Here is a 22675-nt window from a genome sequence, read left to right as displayed (position 1 = left end):
ACGCAGCAGTGTATTGCTTGAATTTCCAGCATCTGCAGAATTCCTGTTGTTTGCGATTAAATTTGGGGATTGTTTGGCGGTGAGGCTTGAAGGACCAGAGGGGTCTACTCCACAGTGTATCTCAATAAATAAATAAAATGCTGAAGTAACTCAGCAGACCTGGCAGCATCTATGGAAAAGAGTAAACAGTCAATGTGTTGGGCAGGGACGGAGAATAATATTTCCACTTTCAAGTACTCACTCTCAAAACACAGCCCCATATCGTCAGCCCAGATCACATTGATCATTGTCTGTTTTCTGCCATTGAGCTTGTCCAAAGGAAGGATTAATTGACCAATGTTCATGCCCTTTCCAAGTCCAACATTCCCAGTAGCGAGGCCCTAGTCACATTCGGTTGGGCAGGGCACATCATTTACATGCCTGACATCAGGCTCCTGAAATGGATACCCTATTCCAAGCTCTGCCATGCAAAGTGTTTGCCAGGCAAACAGAGGGGGAAAAAAAATCAAGGATGTGCTTAAAGCCTTCTTGGCATTCTCACTGACTCCTGGGAATCTGTGACCCATGATTGCTCAAAATAGAGGAAAAACATTTGGAATGGTATTGAAAACTGAGTGCATATTTAGGAAGTACACAGGACACAGGTGGCAGAAGGAGCAAACTACCTCACTATCTATCTATACACCAGCCACATTAGCCACCGTCTGTGGAAAAGTCTGCCACGTGAGAGCCTGATAGTAGAGAGCTGTTTCTCAGAATGGAGGCCTGTGAGCAGTGGTGTGCTACTAGGATTGCTGCTGAGTTCTCTGTTGTTCATGATATGTAATAATGATTTGGATGAGAATGTTGACGGCATGATTAGAAATGTTGCTGTCAGCACTAAAGCTGGTGCTACGCTGTACGGTGAAGAGGATATTGATCAATTGGAAAATGGGTAATAGAATGGCAGATGGAATTTAACCCAGACAAGTACAAGGGGTCGCATTTTGGAAAGTTGAACCAAAGCAAGATTCAGTACACACAAAGAATGCAGGACCCTGGTAAGTGTTGTGGAAGAGGAACCGAGGGATACAAGTGCATGGTTTTCTGAAAGTGGCACCGCAGGTAGACAGTGGGGTGAAGGCAGCACAAGTCACAACCATTGATCGGTGAAGGCGCTGAGTATTCAGAGTTGGGCTGTTACGTTGCAGTTGTACAAAGCATAGGCTAGGCTGCCTGGATAAGTGGGTGCTGTTCTGGTTTCGACTCTACTGGAAAGATGTGAGTAAACTTAATAGGGGTGCAGAAAATATTCATAAGGATTCATCAGTCCTGCCAAAGAGTTTTGGCCCGAAACATCAACTGTACTTTTTTCCAAAGATGCTGCCTGGCCTACTAAGTTCCTCCAGTATTTTATGTTCCTTGGATTTCCAGCATCTGCAGATTTTCTCTTGTTTGTCTAGGAAGAGGTACAGTTGACATTTCGGGCCGAGACCCTTCGTCAGGACTAAGGGTCTCGGCCCGAAACGTCGACTGTACCTCTTCCTAGAGATGCTGCCTGGCCTGCTGCGTTCACCAGCAACTTTGATGTGCATTGCTTGAATTTCCAGCATCTGCAGAATTCCTCGTGTTTATGTTCTCTTGTTTGTGATTTGATTACTACTATGCGAAGTCTCTTCCAGGGATGCCTACCCTGAAGAAGTATAAACTCAACAAGAGTTCTGTGAAACCCTCTCTCACTGCTCCCCCTTTGTGATCCCTGCTGCTCTCCAGTCTTGCCGAAGGGTTTCGGCCTGAAACATTGACAGTACTTTTTTTCCATAGATGCTGCCTGGCCTGCTGAGTTCCTCCAGCATTTTGTGTGTGTTGCTCAGATTTCCAGCATCTGCAGAGTTTCTCTTGTTCATAGGATGTTGCCTGGATTGGAGGGCTTGAGTTATAGGGTGCAACTGGATCAGCTGGGCCTGCTTTCCATGGAGTAAAGGAAGTTGAGAGGAAACATGAGAGAGAGGTTTTAAAACATGGATTTTCAAAAGTCTTTCTGAGGGAATAAGGGTCAACATGCAAAGTTAGTTTCTCAGGGACAAAAAAGTTGTTTAGAAATGGTTTAATTGTTCAGTTACATTCACACAATTTTTGTTATCAGTAAGGTTCAGTATTTTCAGTGGTATTGTAGATAGGGCATAAGTGCTTGAAATTCATGTTGATTCACTTGTGTAACATTGATTGGATTTGTAGATACTGAAACTGTACAGAGGAGCAAGGTAACTCTGAATTCCAAGTTTTCACTTCATTTGTGTGCTCAAATCAAGTTGTCAAGTTGTCCTTAATTTTACAAGGCAGCAAGATTGCGATATCATTATTTGACTGTAAGGTATAGGAGCAGAATTAGACAATTCAGCCCATCGAGCTTTGCTATCAAGCTTTGCAGTGTACCTATACCACACCATACAGTGCAGAGGACAATAAACTTAACTTGAATATTATGACCATAAATTCTGTGTTACTACCTTGGTCCAAACGTAAATTGAAGGACACGCATCAAGATCAACTTTTGCTCAATATTCCTACCACTCTCAGATGCTAAATATACCCTGCTATACCTTGGCATTTGTGGGAAGACAGGAAATCAACCCGAGCAGTTAGAAGCCCATCTGATTATTGACCATGGGAGTCCCAAACTCTAGTTTCATCTAATGACTTTCAAATTTTCTGGGGCTGCGAGATCAATTTATTCTCCACATTCCATATGCATCTGTGAAGGGTGTAAGACTCTCCACTAACCCTATTGTGGAAAAAGGAGAATAGCACTAGCCGTTGAATATTTCTTCACCTCCACGTGCCCCCCCCCCCCAAATCTATGGTGAGATAAAGATGTTACAGTCAATTATTAAGGATGAGGTCTCAGGGTACTTCAAGGCACCTGGTAAAATAGGCTGCAGTCAGCATGGTTTCCTCAAGGGAGAATCTTGCCTGACAAATCTGTTGGAATTCTTTGAAGAAATAACAAGCAGTATAGACGAAGGAGAATCAGTTCACAAGATCACAAGACAAAGGAGCAGAAGTAGGCCATTCGGCCCATCGAGTCTGCTCCACAGCTCCCCCATGAGCTAAACTATTCACCCATCTAGTTCCAATGTTGTTGTTGTGTACTTGGATTTTCAGAAGGTCTTTGACAAGGTGCCACACATGAGGCTGCTTAACAAGTTACGAGCTCATGGTATTAAAGGAAAGATTCTAGCATGGATAAAGCAGTGGTTGATTGGCAGGAAACAAAGAGTGGGAATAAAGGAAGTCTATTCTGTCTGGCTCCCGGTGACTAGTGGTGTTCCACAGGTGTCTGTGTTGGCACCAATTCTTTTTATGTTGTACATCAATGATTTTAGATGATAGAATTGAGGCTTTGGTTCAAAGTTTGCAGACAATACGAAGAGAGGTGGAGAGGAAGGTAATTTTTAGGAAGTAGAGAGGCTACAGAAGGACTTAGATAGATTATGAGAATGAGGAAGAAATGGCAGGTGGAATACAGTGTTGGGAAGTTTATGGCCATGCACTTTGGTAGAAGAAATGAGAGGGTTGACTGGAAGTCTTTGTACAGGATTCCCTAAAGGTTAATTTGCAGATTGAGACTGTGGTGAGGAAGACAAATGCAATGTTAGCATTCATTTCAAGAAGACTAGAATATAAAAACAAGGATGAAATGTTGAAACTTTATAAAGCACTGGTGAGGCTTCACGGAGTATTTTGAGCAGTTTTGTGCCTCTTCATGTTCAAAATAAGTGCAAGAAAATTGAATGGCTTGTCATATGAAGAGCATTTTATGGCTCTGGGCCTGTATTCCATAGAATTCAGAAGAATGAGGGTTGATTTCATTGAAACCTATTGAATGGTGAAAGGCCTTGGTAGAGTGGATGTGGAGAGAATGTTTCCTATGGTGGGAAAGTCTAAGACCAGAGGACACAACCTCAGGATAGAAGGGCATCCTTTTAGAACAGAGATGAGGAGGTATTTCTTTAGCCAGAAAGTGGTGAATCTGTGGAATTCTTTGCCACAGGCAGCTGTGGAGGCCAAGTCTTTATGTATATTTAAGGCAGAGGTTGGTGGGTTCTTGACTGGTCAGGGCATGAAAGGATATTGGGAGAAGGCAGGAGACTGGGACTGAGAATAAACATCAGAATGGGGAAGAAATATGATGTACGTGACGTTGACAAAAATAATTGTTAGTGCAGGATAGGGTAGTTTCAGTATCTCAGAAACTGCTGATCTTCTGGGATTTTTACACTCAACTGTCTCTAAAGTTTACAGAGAAAGGTGTAAAAATGGTGTGAGCAGCTGTTCTATGGGTGAAAAGCCCTGTTAATGAGAGAGGTCAAAGGAGAACGCTCAGGGTTTCGGCCCAAAACATTGACTGTACTCTTCTCCGAGATGCTGCCTGGCCTGCTGAGTTCCTCCAGCATTGCGTGTGTGTTGCCCAGATCTCCAGCATCTGCAGATTTTCTCTTGCTTGTGAATGCCAGACTGGTTCAAGCTAACAGGAAGGCAACAGTAACTCAAATAACCATGTGTTACAACAGTGGTGTGCAGAAGAGCATTTCTGAAAACAGAGCACATCAAACCTTGAAGTGGATGGGCTACAGCATCAGAAGATGATACCTAATAACAGTCATCATCATCATGGCTTGGCTTCGCGAGCGAGGATTTAGGAAGGGGGCTGCCCACGTCTTCTGCAAGCTCTCTGGTGGCCGACGAGGATGGTCGTAGACGTGGACGTGTCCTTCGGGCTGCGCAATGGTATTTTAGGTGAAGTGCGGTGTGCGTGGTACTGGCCCTACCCTTTACACCTGGGGTTCGTCTGCCATAGCCTAGCAAGCTGGGACGGTGACAGCGAGATTCTCGGGTTGTAGGAGTTACGTCGGAGTGTCCTTGTCCGAGGTGGATGGCCTGACAAGGCTAACGAGCCCTACCTGCCTGGGTTTGGATTCAGAGTTGTCCTTCTCTTAGCCTGGCTGCCAACCAAGGCTAACGAGCCCAGCCTACCCATCCAGTTATACCGCCGCACACTCAGTTGAGCCATGACGTAGCAAGCTCGGTGGAAAAGTGGGGGCACCGACGAGAAGGTGTTGCTATGGACGCAGAAATGTAGGAGAGGCCATTTGCAGTGGCCTCCTACCTAGCAGGCCAGACAGTGACCATGCGGCAATCACTACACCGGGAAAGGAGAGGAGATGAATTGCATGTTCACTAACAGTTCTAGTAACAGTAGATACCTAATAAAGTAGCCACTGAAAGTATAGCTTCATTCTGCTCAAGCCCAAACTGGGGAAGGTTGAGGAAACTGCACTTAAGGTAGTGGAGTGTTTAATAATTGCACAGCTATTTTGGGGTCAAAGGGGCAGTTTCTATACCATATGACTCTATGGACCAAACATGTTCAAAGGTTCACTTATTATCAAAGTAGGTATGCCGTATACAACTCTGAGATTTATCTTCTCCAGGTAGTCACAAAACAAAGAAAACCATGGAGTTGTTCAAAGAAAAGCATCAACCCTCCCCACACACAAAAAAAAACTTACAAATCTCTTCAAATTAAATCCTGCAACGGCAACAAGAGCATCAACCTACCAACCACCCCCCATGCATAAAAACAAAACAGGAGAACTGTGAGAACATCAAACCCCCCTCTCCCACTATTGGTCAACCACTCTAATGTCTCAGCCCTTATTGCAAAATGCTTTTTACGTCATTGCTCCTGAGAGATTCACAGAGGTACATTTTTTTTGTGCTAAGGGTGCAATTATCATTAGTTGTTATTGTAATACTCATCTTTATATCCACATCTTTGGTGGATACTAGAAGTCTAAATCTGGTCAGCTACAACTGGCATCAATGAGGATTTATTGCACCCAACACCACACAGTGCTAATTGGTATTGAGAACCATTTAAAATCCATTAATTTACATTAATAATCTTCGGGCATTAAAATGACACCAAGATATTAGTGCTAATAAATGGTGGTTCTCAGAGAATGTAATATGCAAAATAATATTAAAATTGCCAGCTGAGCCTACCAACACTTTTAACATGTTTCTCCACTCCTGTGCCCCATATGTAAATAGTTTATTGTGGTAAGAAAATTCAACATTCTTCATTTTGATATGATATGTCTAATCAGGTGTCCTATGCAATGAAACTCTCTGCTTATTAATATACATCTTATAATGAACAAAATCCTAAATCAGTGTGACATATACAAGAATCTCAACAGCAGGGAAAAGAGCAGAAGAACCCTGTTTTTCTTTTACAAAAATACTTTTCATTTGAAGTCAGCAGATTAAGAAAATGCTTTGGATGACACGGTAACATAGCAGTTAGTGTGTCACTTTACAGCGCCAGTATTTGGGGTTCAATTCCCACTGCTGTCTGTAAGGAGTTTGTACAATCTCCCTATGACCATGTGGGCTTCCTCTAAATGCTCTGGTTTCCTCCCACATTCCAAAGATGTACGAGTTAGCAGGTTAATTGGTCACCTGGGTGTAACTGGGTGGCATGGACTCGTTTAGGCCGATGGGGCCTGTGAGCGTGCTGAGTCTCTAAATAAAAAATAAATAACATTTTAAAAAAACCTGGCAAAAACATTATTATAAACTAAAATGTCAGTTTAAAGAAATATATTTTTCTTGAAGTTACATTTTCTGGTTAGAAATACCATTTATGGAGCACCCTGCTCAAAACAACATTGTCCTGATTTTCTTAAAACAAACAAAACCTCTTTGCTCAGCCAAACTATTTAGTTATTTATCTACCATCCATGTTATTGATAAGCATTTTTCTCTGGAAATTATTCTTCCTGAGCATCCTGTTCCTGATTGTCAGTCAACACCTGTTACTTCACTCTGGACATTTGCGGTTTTTGATTGGAATGCTTCGCCTTCTTTCCAACATTCTTTTCCCCCCCAAAAGTTTATCAGAGGAAACACTTGCATTCACAAGGATGGTTTCCACACAGTGACAGATTAATCCACACTGAGTGCACTTCCTTCAGAGAGAGGACACTAATTATTAAGAAGGCACTTAGGACACAATGTGAGCTGACATCTGACAGACTACTCTCTGCCAGCTTTGCATTGTCTTACTGTCAGACACTGTCAGTTCCCAGGCTTAATTACATCCTGTTTACAAACACTCGGCCTGGCTTCAGATGAGGCCTATATGAAGGTTGTCAAAGGTCAGGGTCGTGTCACAAGGATGATGTTATCTGTCTGTAGCAACTAGTCCAAAAAATTGGGTAATGGTATTTGACCTATTTCCTTGAATCTCCTTATCTAACCAATCCCGATCAGGATTGAGATAGCATTAATGGCCTATAATCAATAAAAACAGTACAATTCCCAGCATAATTGATAATCAGCTTATGTTATTATACTGAGTTGTTGTTTCTAACAATTGTTCTTAATTTAAGGTTAAATGTATTTTATAATGTATTTACACTTCAGGAAATAAACAGAAACTGAACTGCACCCATTTTTGATGTGCTAAAACCTGGTGTGCTTTAGCACTAACATCCAGTTGGGTACTCACCCTAAAAAAATTACAGAACTGTTCAAAATCCAGATTTACATGCAGAAGGAAGTACTAATTGAAATATGCAATTTCTCACCCAATTTCATGGATCGCCTGACAATTAAAGTTCAAAGCTCAAAGTATATAATGCCACCATATATAACCAGAGATTTATTTTATTGCAGGAATACTCAATAAATCCAATAGCCATAATAGAATCAATGAAAGACCACTCCAGTAGGGTGAACAACCAGTGTACAAAAGACACCAAACAATGCAAATACAAAAAGAAAGACAAAAAAGAATTAATAATGGTAATAAAAAAACATCAAATAAATATCGAGAACATGAGATGAAGAGTCCTTGAAAGTGAGTCCATAGGTTGTGGGAACAGTTCAGTGATGGCGTGAGTGAAGTTGAGTGGAATCATCTCCTCTGGTTCAGGAGCCTGTGGTTGAGGGATAATAACTGTGCTAGAACCTAGTGGTGAGAGTCCTGAGGTTCCTGTACCTTCTTCCTAATGGCAGCAGCAATTCTACTTGGCTGGTGGGGGTCCCTGTTGATGCTTACTTAATTACCACTCATAACATAGCTGGTGTTTAGGACAGCAATGAAGTCCTGAATGATGACTGCTGTTTTTCTGTGACACCACTCCATGCAGATGTGATCAATGGTGCTGAGGGCTTTACCCATGATGGACTGGGACACACCCACTACTTTTTGTAGGATTTTCCATTCAAGAGCATTGGTGTTTCCATACCAAGCTATGATGCAGCCCGTCAATATAGCACACATCCATAGAAGCTTGTCAAAGTTTTCGATGTAATGCCGAACCTTCTCAAACGTCCTAAGTAGAGGTGCTGCCGTGCTTTCTTCGTAATTGTACTTACAGGACAGGACCTCTGAAATGATAACCAATTTAAAGTTGCTGGCCCTCTCCAGCTCTGATTTCCCCCGATGAGGACGGAATCATGGACCTCCGCTTTCCTTCCCCTGAAGTCAATAAATCAGCTGACATTGAGTAAGAGGTTCTTGTTTTGTCACCACTCAGCCAGACTTTCAACCTCCCTCCTATATGCTGATTCATCACCACCTTTGATTCCGCCTGTGACAGTGGTATTGTCAGCCAGCTTAAATGTGACAATGGAGCTGTGCTTAGCTTCACAGTCATAAGTGTAAAGTGAGTGGAGGTGGCAGCTAAGCACACAGCTTTGTGGTGCACCCAGGCTGATGGAGATTGTGGAGCAGATTTTCTTGCAAACCGCTCCAGTTAGAACGGGTGGGCGGTTATGAGGGGAGAGCATCAGACTCTAAGACACACAGCATCTGACAGCCACACTGTACCAACAGACCTCGGATGCCAGGAAGAAGACAAAGGCTGCAGAAGAAAGGCATATAGTACTCACAATAACTCCAACAGTCATGCAAGTGCTAATCAAGTGGCCAGGACACTGATGACATTACTACAGGAAGAACCTTTCAGGAAGTCTCCCCTTGGAGAGGCCTCACAACGGAAAATGTCTGAGAAAAATAATTATAATCTGACAGGATACATCAATACGATGAGCATGCTACTCTTTACATCTACATTGTGGGAATCATTAAATATTTTCATAACAAAAATCAGAGTTCTTTAAGTGAGGTGACACTCATCAGGCTGTAGAAAGATATTATAGCAAATGCATGATATGGAAACTGCACCGCGACTGACAGGAAGGCTCAGCAATGGGTAGTCAAAAATGCCCAATGCATCACAGGCACCTGACTACCCATCATCAACGACATATATACAGAAAGATGCCAGAAAGAACTAGTAACATCAAGGATCCTCCCCACCATGCTCATGAACTGTTTGTTTTACTCCCATTAAGGAGGCTATGTAACATCTACACCAGGATGACCAAACTCAAAATCAGTTCCTTTCCCCAAGCAGTAAGGCTGATCAATACCTCTACCTATTAACACACCCCACCACAACTGATTTTTCACTTCCTGTCAGATTCACCTTACGTACAGACACTCCAGTGCCTAGTGTCACTTTATGGACATATAATCTATGTATATAAGCTATCTTATGTATTTGTATTTATTGTGTTTTTTATTATTGTGTTTTTTTATCTTATTGTTCTGTATTTTGTGCTGCATCAGATCCAAAGTGATAATTATTTTGTTCTCCTTTACACTTGTGTACTGGAAATGACATTAAACAATCTTGAATTGTTAAAGTAATAGGAACTTGGATTAATTCAGTGATGTTTTATATTCTGGTGAACCTGTACAGCAGAATGTGGAAATTTATACATTTTCTGCCCTTCTCTTGAATATTTGGTGTACAGTTTTAGTGTTAAGGAGGACTAGTAGGTAAAGGGGTCAGTTGATATTCACTGGAGAGTTTTATTTTGCTGACTAATCATGAAAAGCATTGCTGTATTACAATCCTTTATTTTCCATACTGATAATGGCTGCCTGCTCTGCTCATCAGGGAGATGTTTCTGAAGATGTTGAGCAGAGAATCTGTCAATGGTTTGTATCTTAAGAAATGGTGCTGAGCTGAGTGAATGAGAAGTTTTCAGCTATCCTCCAGAGAAACAATCTTTCGACATGCCAACAAACTTATTTATATTTAGGTCCAAGAAACCAGATATCTTATTTTTCCAATAGACATGCACAGGAAAATGCATTGTTAAAAGTCAGAGAACTTTATATCTCTGAAGGAGGCAATTTGCCCTGGAATGCATAGACCAACTCTTAACTATTTAATCCCAGCCCCTTCCCTTTCACAAGACCACAGATTCATTTGCTCCCCCTTTAAAAACTGTTTTGGGTGCTGTTCCCACCATTGTTTCTGAGGAGCAACGTGCATCTTGAGTGTAAAAGAACTCCTAATCATTCTTTCTGTGTATGCTTAAATTTATATCCTCTAGTCAGCAACTATCTCTTTGTTATTCTCATCACTTTGTTTTGCTTCCTTGCTATTTTCTACTACCCACATTATTTTATTTAATATTAATACAAGATTACACATAGCTCAAAGTCTCTTTCACTTGATTTTTTTTACAATTTCTCAGAGGAACTGTGTTTGCATTACTCGTCTGTTTCTGTTGGAACTATGTCTGGTTCCTACTCTTGTCTGAACATTTCTTACTGTTGGGCCACTGTTGTATTTGCCAAGTTTTCCTTCTGACTAATATGAGCTTGCTCCTTTTGCTCTGTATCGAAACTTGTATTTCAAATCAAAGCCATTGGCATTTTATTGCTTCAACATGTTTAAAATTATTGGTAACATTTATGCCACTAAATGATTGCACTGAATGCATACTTTTTGCAGTGATCCTCCAGTAAACTGCAGCATCAATGAGACGTAAGTATTCCCCATAGTGACACTATGAGATCATGAAATAAATCCCCAGCCTATAGCAACAGATAAAGGTTCTCTGAAGAGAGCAGTCTCAGGAAAGCAGCCTTATGTTAGGCTCTGTTATCAGAGCAGGGCTTGACTTCGAATTGACACTGGAGTTTTGTACCATCAACAAAATTATGTTATAACTTTAATAATACTACTGTAATTTAAATTTAGCCATGCTAAATGTCCTTTTAATTCACTGGAGTGATTTGAACCACAAGCTCAAAGTTCAAAGTAAATTTATTGTTGAAGTACATACATATCACTATATACTTCCTCATTTTCTTGCAGGCATTCACAGTAGAACTAAGAAGTGCAATAGAATCAACAAAAAAAAACTACACACAAGACTGACAAATAGTCCATTTGCAAATGATAAATAGCAAATACAAAAATAATTAATTAAACAAGATAACACTGAGAACACGATTTGTAGAGTCCTTGAAAGTGAGTCCATGGTTTGAGGAACTAGTTCAGAGTTGAAGTTAGTGAAGCTATCCACACTTCACTTTTTTGACCCCCAACAGAGAAAGAATTACTTGATAAAATTAATAATTCCAAAAATGTAAGTTATTGTGGGAGTCACTATTAGCTTAATTTAAAATTACATAATCAAAATCAGAGTCACACAAAATGAAACTCACATAGTCATTCATGCCAGTGAAATAAATTGCTGGGTTGAACAATCTCTGAGCAGTGTTTGATCCTGGACACTTCATTTATCCAGTAATTTTGAAGGAAATATATATAGTCCAGCCTTGTTGCAGACAGACCCGTTAACTCTGACACAACCCTCACAACAAGGTCCCAATTAAGTGTTCTTATCTAACATTCCAAACACAAGTCTTAGACAATGACCTCAAGCTGAGCATGGGCAAAGAATTTAAATAAAATATTTGTCTTTTACAAAAAGACATGGCAATGGGAGTCTCATGATAATTGCTTGCTATGATGTTTGGTAACTTAATGTGAAAGAAAGAGATTTAATGATTCAGAACAACATTATACTGACAGAAACAGAGTAAGATAGTTTCCACATGCAGTAAAGGTTTAGAGCATGCCACTTTCCCCTGTATTTTCATGTTTGTAAATAGTTGTTAATTAATTGTTTGGCGTCCCTTTGTTAGTTGCCGGAGGTGAACTGGCCTAAATTGCCTGCTTAGCTCTCCTTTAAATTGTTCTAAGCTGCCATGCTCTCTGTTGAGCAAAGCTTTGATTATTTTCCATTTGGTACTTGGTTTATTGGTGATCCTTTCTACTTACCTAGCACTCTTTATCTACTCTACCTTCCTACTGAATCAGAATCTGTTTATTATCTCTGAAATTATTTGTCATGAAATGTGTTCTTTTGTAGCAGCAATAATGTGCAAGACATAAAATTGCTATAAATTACTAAATTGATAAATAAATCAGTAAACCAACTGTGCAAGGAAAGTAAGTATAAAGTAGCATTTATGAGTTCATAAACCTGATGGTGGGGGGAAGCTGTTCCTAAATCATTGAGTGTGAGTTTTCAGTCTCTTGTATCTCCTCTCCAATGTAGAAACAAGGAGGGGGCATATCCTGGCTGGTGAGGGCTCTTAATTATGGATGGCACTTTCTTGAAGCTCGACCTCGTGAAGATGTCCTGATGGTCAGGAGGGTTGTGCATGTGATAACTCTCTGCAGACTCTTGTGACCCTTTTCACTGGGTTGCGATGCAGCCAGTCAGAATGTTCTACTCGGCCCATCTACAGAAATTTTCTAGAGTCTTTGGTGACATTCAAACTCGCCTCAAACTCTTGAAGAAGTAAATCTGCTAGCATGCCTTCTTTATGATTACACCAGTGTGCTGGGCCCCAGAATAAATCCTCTGTAATGTTGACACACAGGAACTTGAAGCTGCCCATCCTTTCTGCTGCTGACCACTCGATGAAGACTGGTGTGTGTTCTTCTGACTTTCCTTTCCTGAAGTCCACAATCAATTGCTTGGTCTTACTGGCATTGAGTGGGAGGTTGCTGCAATAGAACTCAATCAGTCAAACTATCTCACTCCTACACCTCCTCATCACCATTGGAGACTTTGCAATTCCCAGCAATATCATCTGCAAATTTATAGATGGTGTTTGGAATTATTATTTTTACAGAAGGTGGGCATCTCTGGAAAGTCTAGATTTTATTGTCCAACCCTAAGTGGCCTTGGGAAAATAGCAGTGAGCTGCCTTCTTGAACAGATTGTGGTCAACATATGTCAGCAGTGCTGCTGGGTTGGGAGTTTCAGTATTTGGAACTGGAAATCTGGAGGAAAACACACAGAGGATGCAGAGGGGGATCACAAAGTCGAGGAAAGAGGACCGGGTCGAGACAACGGAGACTTATGGAGAAGAGGAGTTCAGTGGGTAATAAAATGGACGAGTTCACGGCGCTAGCCAGGCGTCAGAGAACATTTTGGGAGTGCAGTGTTATGTGTTTCACTGGAACGGGGCTGCACGAGGACATACCCGATCAAAACTCTTCCATGGATGGCTTCCAGACCGTTCGGGCTGACCGGAAGTGCACAGAGAGCGGTAAGCATAAAGGAGTTGGGTGCTTACTGTTCTGGTTAACAACAGATGGTGCAATCTGGGTCATATTACGATCGAGGAACGTGTTTGTAGACCAGATATTGAACTTTTTACTGTTGGACTTCGGCCACATTCCACCGAGATTCAACACTGGGCGGCACGGGAGGTCGTTCCTGCCTGTGGCCATCGAACCTGCAGCTCCTCCCGTGGAGGGTCAGACACCCTGAGCCAATAGACTGGTCCTGGACTTATTTTCCATCTGGCATAGTTTGCATTTTGTTGTTTGATTGTTTGTGGTTTTTGTATTGCTATATTTACGCTCTATTCTTGGTTGGTGTGGCTGTAACGAAACCCAATTTCCCTCGGGATTAATAAAGTATATCTATCTATCTATCTAAGAGCTGAAGAAAAGTTGAGTACATTTCCAAACTGAAGAAGGTCTGATGAGGGGAATAGAGAAAGCTGCAAATGGTATTCCCAGCTACTTTTATTCTTCCAGGGAATAAAGGTTGCAAGTTTGGGAAGAGCGATCAAACAAATGTTAGGAATGAGAGCAACTGGCCAGTGATTCTCTCTTGTTTTCCTAAGAGTATGATGAAAGAAAACTCTTCTTTACCCATTCCCTCATCTGTTGGTTTAATGCACGTCCATTCTGTAATCTGTCAAGCTGCATCGTGACTAGCACTGTGCTACGAAAAGAAATCAAATTTAAATAAAATTCCATTTTAGAATCTCATAAATGAAAGCATTTCTTGATTTTGTCTATAACTCTTTATTATGGTTATCCAGCTCTTAGGGCAAGTCAACAGTGATTAGATTTACAAATTAGCCCAGATAAAGGCCACTTCTGGTTGAAGTGTTGATTAAATCAAATTAACAGTACAGACACTTTATAGCTAAGCACAGTTATAACTCATATTTAAAATAATATTGGTTGTCAGGTCATCTGCTCACTGTTTGACTGATTGCCATTTTGTTGGCATCTTTCATAAGGAGCAAAGGAACCTGGGCTTCACTTAATGTCCTAAACCAATGTTTAGAACTCAGAACTTTGGTTCCCTAGGTAACAGTAAACTGCATTGTCTAAAAACAGACAAAATGTGTTATAACTGAGATGGACACCATTGAAGTCCGGAAAACTGTAAGAAGCTGGCGTGTGGTTAGTAGCAATTATTTGAGTGATTTTGTATATAGGGTCATGCTGTGCCAATTACTCTTCATGCGTCTCTCTGATTGTCATTTTCAAGTGCATACTACAACTGCTTGGTTTCATGTTGCATTGTGCAAAAATCCCTGAGAGACAACTTCAATGATTACGAACATACTTCAAGCCAGCAGATGTACAAATATGACATTCTGTCTCGTGGTTTTAATCTTGAAAGGAAAGACATTGTCCTGGCATAATAAAGCTATATCAAGGTACCAATGATAGGGTTGTCTCACAAGCATTGCCCAGAATGAGGCTAAACTATAAGGATTCAGGACTATTGTGACGTCCCCAGCAGCTGATAGATTAATAGTCCTGATGCTCATTACACAGTGGTAGTGTCAGCCTTATCATGGCCTCCCAAGCCACCACTTCTCAGTTACTGCCAAGTAGCTCTGGCTTATCCGGAAGCGACCTGACTGTCTTTAGTGATTTGGTTTATTTTGTTGTTAATTTTTCTCCAAGACCAGGTGTTGTGCTGGTGTACCTTGAGACCCTATCCTATATTTGATAGAAGAGTCTGTTTTTCCTCTTGTCTCTTGCTAATTAGGTCTGATTATCCCAATGCAGCCTGCAATATCAAGAGCACGGTGAATTTTAAGCAACAGTTCATATCATCTTAAAATTCCAAACAACTCTAGCAAATCCAGCAGTGATGTAACTCCAAACAATCATGTTTGGGGAATTTTAAAGTGCAACGAAACCAAGCAAAGTGTATGGGGTGCAGAATGCTGGCAATTTGCTTTTGATGCACATCTGCAAAAGGCAGTACCTCGGTATCCACGGCATCCATCCATAATTGAGGACCTTCAGCATCCTGAATATGCTCTCATTACTACCATTAGGGAGGAGGTACAGGAGTCTGGAGACCCACTCTCAACATTTTAGGAACAGCATTTACTCCTGTACAATCAGATTTCTGAATCGTCCATGAACACTACCTCACTATCCCTCTTTTGCACTATTTATTTATTTGCAACTTGTGGTAACTTTTTTAGGACTTGCACTGTACTGCTGCCACAAAACAACACATTTCGCAATATATATCTATGATAATAAACCTGATTCTGATTCATCAACAACCATGGCATTAATAGAAGCACTAGTGGTAAAGTTGTAGGCAGATGCAATAAATACTGTGATGAGCAGCATTCAGATCAAACTATAATGAATAGCTGTTAAGTGTTTCTCACTATCAGAGACATTTAACAGCAACTTGAAAGCCATCGACCACTATGTTCTGGGAAAGGAGCCTTCATGATAAAGGCCTAGCTGTGTCGTGGAGCCTGTTCCATTTTCCTTCTTTTATTGGTGGTGGTTCTTAAAGGTTGACATGGCCAAGGACGGTGGTGGGGATGCTATCCCACTACCTATTAAATGTTCCCAATGGTGTACATCTCAAATAGCTTCTGACAACCAAGTTCAGCTCCTGGCCTTCACATGTGGCTTAGCTACTAAGCCCAGTGGAAATGTTTCTGCTGACAGGAGAAAGGGTAAAAGTCGGTTACTAGCACCTTAAGACCAATCACTTTGGACAGGTTGGGCTTGTCAGCCATGGTTGGCAGCTCATGTAGGAGAAGAAAAGTTCTGATCTCAGAGCTGTTGCCCATGTAGCCTGCTACATGGGCAACAGCTTGCTCTCCATATCCTACTGCCTTGGCTTGCGTATCATGTAGGCAGTTGAGATGCAACATCCATCCAGCAAACAGAAGGCCCGATTGGTGGTAAGTTGGTACCACATAAAACTGAATGGCAATATCCTCAGGAAAGGGTGCTTTAGCCCACGAGTGATAGCAGAATGACAACTAATTAGGATCACCCAATACTTCCATCCAAAACTAACAAAAAGCGTGCATCATGAGAAAGGAAAGTCCAGATCCTCGTTTCAAAGAATAACACAAGACTGTTTGTTCAGGAATAATGATAATCATGGTGTTTTTGTAGACAGATTGGTGAAACATTCAGTTCATACTGCTCTAATCATCCCAGCCAGTAATGTTTTCAAAAATGCACCAAGTCTTTTCAAATTTCTAAGATTTTTTTTCAGCTTTAAATAAACTGGAACATTAAAGAAGGATTGTCCAGTAACAATATTATGCTACCAGATGTTGGTAAACATGAAATCTTGCTTGTGTTTAAAAAAGAAAGCAAAAGTTTACTGACAAAATCAAATGCAGTTGTTCTTATTTTCCTCAAGCCACAAGCCAAGCTAGCTGTGGCCAGTATAATGATTTGAAACAAGATCTTTTACAACAAAGCATTCCCAGTTGTTTCAATGAGCTTGGCCTGGAAATTCTCTGACACAATGTCAACAGCCGTTTTGAAATGTGCGCAGTTACAATATGATGGAGTGTGGGCCAGACTCTGTCCTGGTAACCCTACTCTAGATATTTTAGCAGCAGGATCAGCATGATGGACTACAAAATGATTTGAAACCGTAAAAGGAGAAAAATAATCTGTGTGGGGAAAAGGGCTGGTGAGTCACTGGCTGTTTCATTACAATTTTCTCCCTGTATAAACACAGAAGAAACATATTCTAAGATATATGTTATCTTGACATTCCTCCTGGAGGAATGTTTCATTCTAGACTTGCTCTTTTTTTTCGAAGACTGCCATTGCCTCCACTTCTTCTGTAATTTTCTTTATCTTGCTCAATTCTCAGAAAGTATTCACCAGTGAAATCATCCTCCTTCCATTAATGACGTTGTCCCTTCCCCCACCACCTCGTAGACTGACTGGTATGAGCCAATGTTCCATGATGGGTCACGTTGGACTCGTCCTATCAGCTGAGTTGACCATTCACAGCACTTATTTACTGGCCCTTAGCTTTGATAGTGGCAGAGAACTGCAGATGTTGACTCTCTGCACCTAAAAGGTGTTGTACAACTGAAGATCCTTCCCAGAATATTGCTGTCTTTTGAATTGTTTCTAAACATCTCTGATAGTAAGAAACATTGCACAACTGTTCAATTAGATCATCGTCATCATGTGCTGTATTGTATGAAGAAGGCAATCATGGTTTTCATGACCATGATTGTTCATGGCAAATTTTTCTACAGAAGAGATTGGCCATTACCTTCTTCTGGGTATTGGCTTTACAAGACAGGAGACCCTAGCCACTATCAATACTCTTCAGAGACTGTCTGCCTGGTGTCAGTGAGTGCATAACTAGGACTTGTGATATGCACCAGCTGCGTATACGACCGTCCATCACCTGCTGCCATTGCTTCACATGATCCTTGTCAGCGGGCTAAGCAGGTACTACACCTGTCCCAAGGTTGACCTGCAGGCTAGAGGAGGGAAGGAGTGCCTTACACCTCCTTAATTAGATATATTTAAAATTCTATCTTGAAAACAAAAGTACTAAGAAATAATTTAGAAAGTAAAGTGAAATGAATGAAATAGATTACAGACATTACTTGTGCATATTTTTTCGACAGGGTTGGTGACCTCATACATATAAATAGTTGCAGTTAATTTAAAGGTGAGAGACGTCCCAAGTAATTATAACAGACTTGTGCATTTTGAACATCATTCACAACCCCCGGCCCTGGAATAAAGCTAAGGGACTGAAGGTAATGTGTATCAAATCCCATTTTCTAACACTGACACAAGAGATCCTGCAGGTACTGGAAATCTTGAGCAACCCACACAAAATGCTGAAGGGATTTATCATTTCATGCAGCATTAATAGAGGGAAATAAACTGACGATATTTTGTTCTGAGAACTTTCATCAGGCCCTGGTGAAAGTTCTCAGCCTCAAAATATCAACTGTTAATTTGCTCCATAGACGCTGCATGAATTGATAAATTCATCTAGCTTTTTATGTGTACTGTTCTCTAACACAAGTTCCATGGCGAATCCAAAGGTGGAGCACAAGGACAGAATCACTGGCATCTGAGTTCAAATTCATTTTCCTAAACAGACATGCCTGCCAGTCATATTGATTCAGTCCATTATTTCTCTTCCCTTCCACCCCATCACCAGTTTTCCCTTCCATTCTGCCTACCCATTTCTCTGCATCATATATCATGTCTTGTGGGCATGTGGCCAAGTGGTTAAGGCATTGGACTAGCGACCTGAAGGTCGTGAGTTCGAGCCCCAGCCGAGAGAACGTGTTGTGTCCTTGAGCAAGGTACTTAATCACACATTGCTTTGCGACGACACTGGTGCCAAGTAGTATGGGTCCTAATGCCCTTCCCTTGGACAACATTGGTCTTGTGGAGAGGGGAGGCTTGCAGCATGGGCAACTGCTGGTCTTCCATACAACCTTGCCCAGGCCTGCGCCCTGGAGAGTGAAGACCTTCCAGGCGCAGATCCATGGTCTCGCAAGGCTAACGGATGCCTTTTATTTTTATTTGTATCATGTCTTATATCTTGCAATAGTCAGTCCTGAAACATTAATTGTTTCTCTCTCTACAGAAGCCGCCTGAAATCCTGAGTATTTCCTCAATCCAATTTCCACCATCAGTAGAAGCAACAGTCATCTCTTAAGATTATATGCTCCAAAAAAAAGTTACATGTTGAAGAAATTGTTCTGGCATAAAATAGTGTCGAAACCAATATCAAATAAGCCCTCCACAGACTCTATCAAAAGCAACGATATTCATCATTGGCTATCTGCCATAAATATTCTCTCTATTATCTCTTCACTTTATAAATGTGGACCATGGTTATAATCTAATCACCTGTGGTTCGGTAAAATGTATGGGCAGATAATATCTCTCAGTGATTTACTCTGTAATTAATTTTTATCAACAATCAACCACTAGACAAAAATACCACCTGATTAATTATTCTTTATAAGGATAACTATGATTAGTTGAATTGGAAAAAAATTACATCTGGCGAAGGACTACAGTTCTATGAAGAGTCTCTCATCCTTGGTTGGTAGGTTAATTGGTCATTGTAAATTGTCCAGTGATTTTGCTAGGATTAAGTTGGGGGATTGCTGGGTGGTGCAGCTTCAAGCCTTTTCTGTGCTGTATCTCAACAAATAAATAAATAAATATGATCAATTTTTCCCCTCCACCTTTTCCAATCTGCCTGCCCCACTGATATTCTTATACTTGAGCACAGTTTAAGAGTACGGGTTATGACTAATGTATGTACTATTGTACTGCAACAGTCCTGTAATATCAAGGTTCAGTTATTACTTGCTTAGTTTGTGATGCCTTTTATTTGGTGTTAAGTGCTGCCACTTTGCAGCCCCTGTGTCTTTCACAATGTACAGATGACTTCTGCATTTCTACTGACAGATAAGTTGTTGTTCAAGGGCCTGAAACGGTGACAGATTTATGATGCGTCATGCACAGTCCTTGTACTCACATGAGGTGCTAAAACATGAATAACCCTCACAGCTCATGTGATTGCATCCACATAAAGCATTCAATTGGTCATTGTACAACTCCTCCTCAGAACATTCAAAGCAAGAAATAACCTTCTGTACTGCACTCAGGCTAAAAGAAATTCCTCTTGTCACTTTTGGGTCTCCCTGTCCAACACATTTCAAAACCATTTAAATGTGCATTTAATGCCTTGTTCCCACCATCCATCCCTGCTAGTCTATTCCAACACTCCCTTTTCTACTCACTGGAAAAAAGGGCCATGATACTAAGTGTTTACAAGAGATAGAAAGTATTTTATGAAGCTAATGTGAAGGTTTTTTCAATGATTAGGATACCTCATCTTCACTTTCATACATGCAAATAAACAAGTGTCATACTAGCTTCACACAAAACCGACACAGTGAATGCAATCAGACTAACAGAAGATAAAATAAGTGAAATAGGGAAAAGGTGTTTTGCATTCAAGGTCAAAGTTGCAGCAGCCTAACCCAATAAGAGCACTTCTTCTGAATATTGGTATTTCCATTACAAATAGTGGTTGATTGGAGAATTTGTCAATATATAAACCTGAGCAAGTTCGGTTGCTCAATGTGTTATGATACTTGGGGAAAGACAGTTTAAAAACTTCTCACCGACCAATAATAAACAAATATATTCACTTTTTCAAACCAGATATTTAATTTCAGGACCTAAATTTCACTGCAGTATGTATGGAAACGATCTGTTTCACTGCAATATGTATGGAAAAATATCTGTTGAATTAAATGATCTGTGAGGGAAAGACTTACAAGGTTAGTTGATATGTTAGTTGATATGACTGGACTGTAGCAATAGGAAAGCCATGGTGTTAGGGATGGAATGAAAAGGTTTTTCAATGATTGTCATAGACAGCAGTCAGGGGAGAACAGACTGTTAACCCTGATTCAACTATGGAACAACAGTTTTATTTTAATTAGACTATGAATCTGTTCATCAAAATCAAGAGACAAACTGGGAAGACAGACTTTAAGATCTGCCTAAATTTTACCTGATTTAATTACTTTGGCACAGTAATTTTTATCCTTCAACTTAAAAATTGATGTTTAATAGACTGAATTCCATTCGTGTCAAAATGACCTGCAAAACCAAAACTTTGGAAAACTTCAACTGATTAATTTATATTTGATCAATGCTTATCTTTTTGAAGCAATTTATTTCTTTGTGCTCCCTACAGTTCAATCCTATTAATTCAGTTATTCTTTTGTCTTCTAAATAGCACAGTAATTTGAATTAAGCAATTGGATTAAAGACTGTATAGTTTTTCAAGCAGACTATGAATATAATTTAACTGAAGTAATTTTGAATGAGCAGGAGGATAATGTGTAATAAGTCCTATCCCATCTCCCTTGAGGGATGCTGTTATTTTATTACATAACCTCATTTCTGAATCTAGTGTCCCTTAATGATACTGCAGTCAACCTGCTGTCAGATGTGAATGAGGAACAGATATGCAGGCAAATTCGGGAAAGGTGTAAAAACAAGAAGATTGTTAACAGTTTTAACTTCATCTTCCTTAATGTAGACTCCTTGATGAAAGAGGTTTAGAATGGGCAGAGTTCGATTGGTACATCCAAGAGGATTTCTGACATCAATCTGAAGTGATCCATAGGGAAGATGTGCCTTGCTGGTGATGCCGTGGCACCCGCACCAGACCTTGGGGCGAGTGGTCCAGGGTTCAACTCCGGCCGGCTCCTTGTATATTTTCCATCTAACACACACAAAATGCTGGAGGAACTCAGTAGGCCATTTGGCATCTGTGGAAATGAGTACAGTCGATGTTTCGGGCTGAAACCTTTTGGCAGGACTGGAGAAAAAAAGCTGAGGAGTAAATTTAAAAGGTGGGGGGAGGGGTGAGGGAAACACCAGGTGATAGGTGAAACCAGGAGGGGAGGGATGAAGTAAACAGCTGGGAAATTGGTTGTTAAAAGAGACAGAGGGCCATGGAAGAAAGAAAAGGGAGGAGGAGCACCAGAGGAAGGCGATGGACGGACAAGGAGATAAGCTGAGAGAGGGAAAAGGGGCTGGAAAATGGGGAAGGGGGTGGGGGGCTTTACTGGAAGTTTGAGAAATGGATTTTCATACCATTAGGTTGGAGGCTACTCAAAAGGAATATAAGGTGTTGTTTCCTCCAACCTAAGTGTTGCCTCATCACAACAGTGGAAGAGACCGTGGATAGACATATTGGAATGGGAATGGGAAGTGGAATTAAAATGGGTAGCCGCTGGGTGATCCCACGTTTTCTGCCGCTGGAACCCTCATCTCCCCTTCCCACCACTCCACAATCCCGTGTCTCTCAGGTCCCCCTCCACCAGCTCTTGGGCCCTCGGAGACCCCATCTTCCTCTCAACCCACCATCCTTGAACAACCCAAACCTCCTTTCTCCTCAGACACATCCAACCCTCTTCCCCCTCCAATCCCAACTCTCATCTATGCTGGATCTTCACCATTCCCTTTGACCTTCCCCTCCTTGAGGCAGAATGTCCTGTCCTCAGCAAGGGCCTCATCTTTATCACCCAGCACCCACACCTCTGTGAGTTCTGTGCCTCCATCTCCTAGCCAATTTCTTTGGCATGGATTCTTCACCCCGCATCGAT

At 41.0% G+C, this 22675-nt stretch overlaps 1 protein-coding gene across 8 annotated transcripts in view; it reads right to left on the bottom strand.

Moving 5' to 3' along the window:
• The window catches only part of mecom (MDS1 and EVI1 complex locus), an 812694-nt gene that overhangs the window by 580279 nt on the left and 209740 nt on the right, over window positions 1-22675 (bottom strand). Inside the window, exon 1 of one of the 8 annotated variants that reach the window (XM_063045509.1) lies at window positions 11588-11712. The exons of the other annotated variants lie outside the window; for them this stretch is intronic. The gene's annotated coding sequence lies outside the window, so the exon portion shown is untranslated. Of the gene's footprint in view, window positions 1-11587; window positions 11713-22675 lie in introns of those variants that run through there. 8 annotated transcript variants of the gene reach the window in all.

The sequence above is a fragment of the Mobula hypostoma genome, chromosome 4 (assembly GCF_963921235.1).
Source record: "Mobula hypostoma chromosome 4, sMobHyp1.1, whole genome shotgun sequence".
NCBI lineage: Eukaryota > Metazoa > Chordata > Chondrichthyes > Myliobatiformes > Myliobatidae > Mobula > Mobula hypostoma.
The sequence above is the reverse complement of the archived record's forward strand: the minus strand, read 5'-3'. Positions and strand labels throughout refer to the sequence as shown.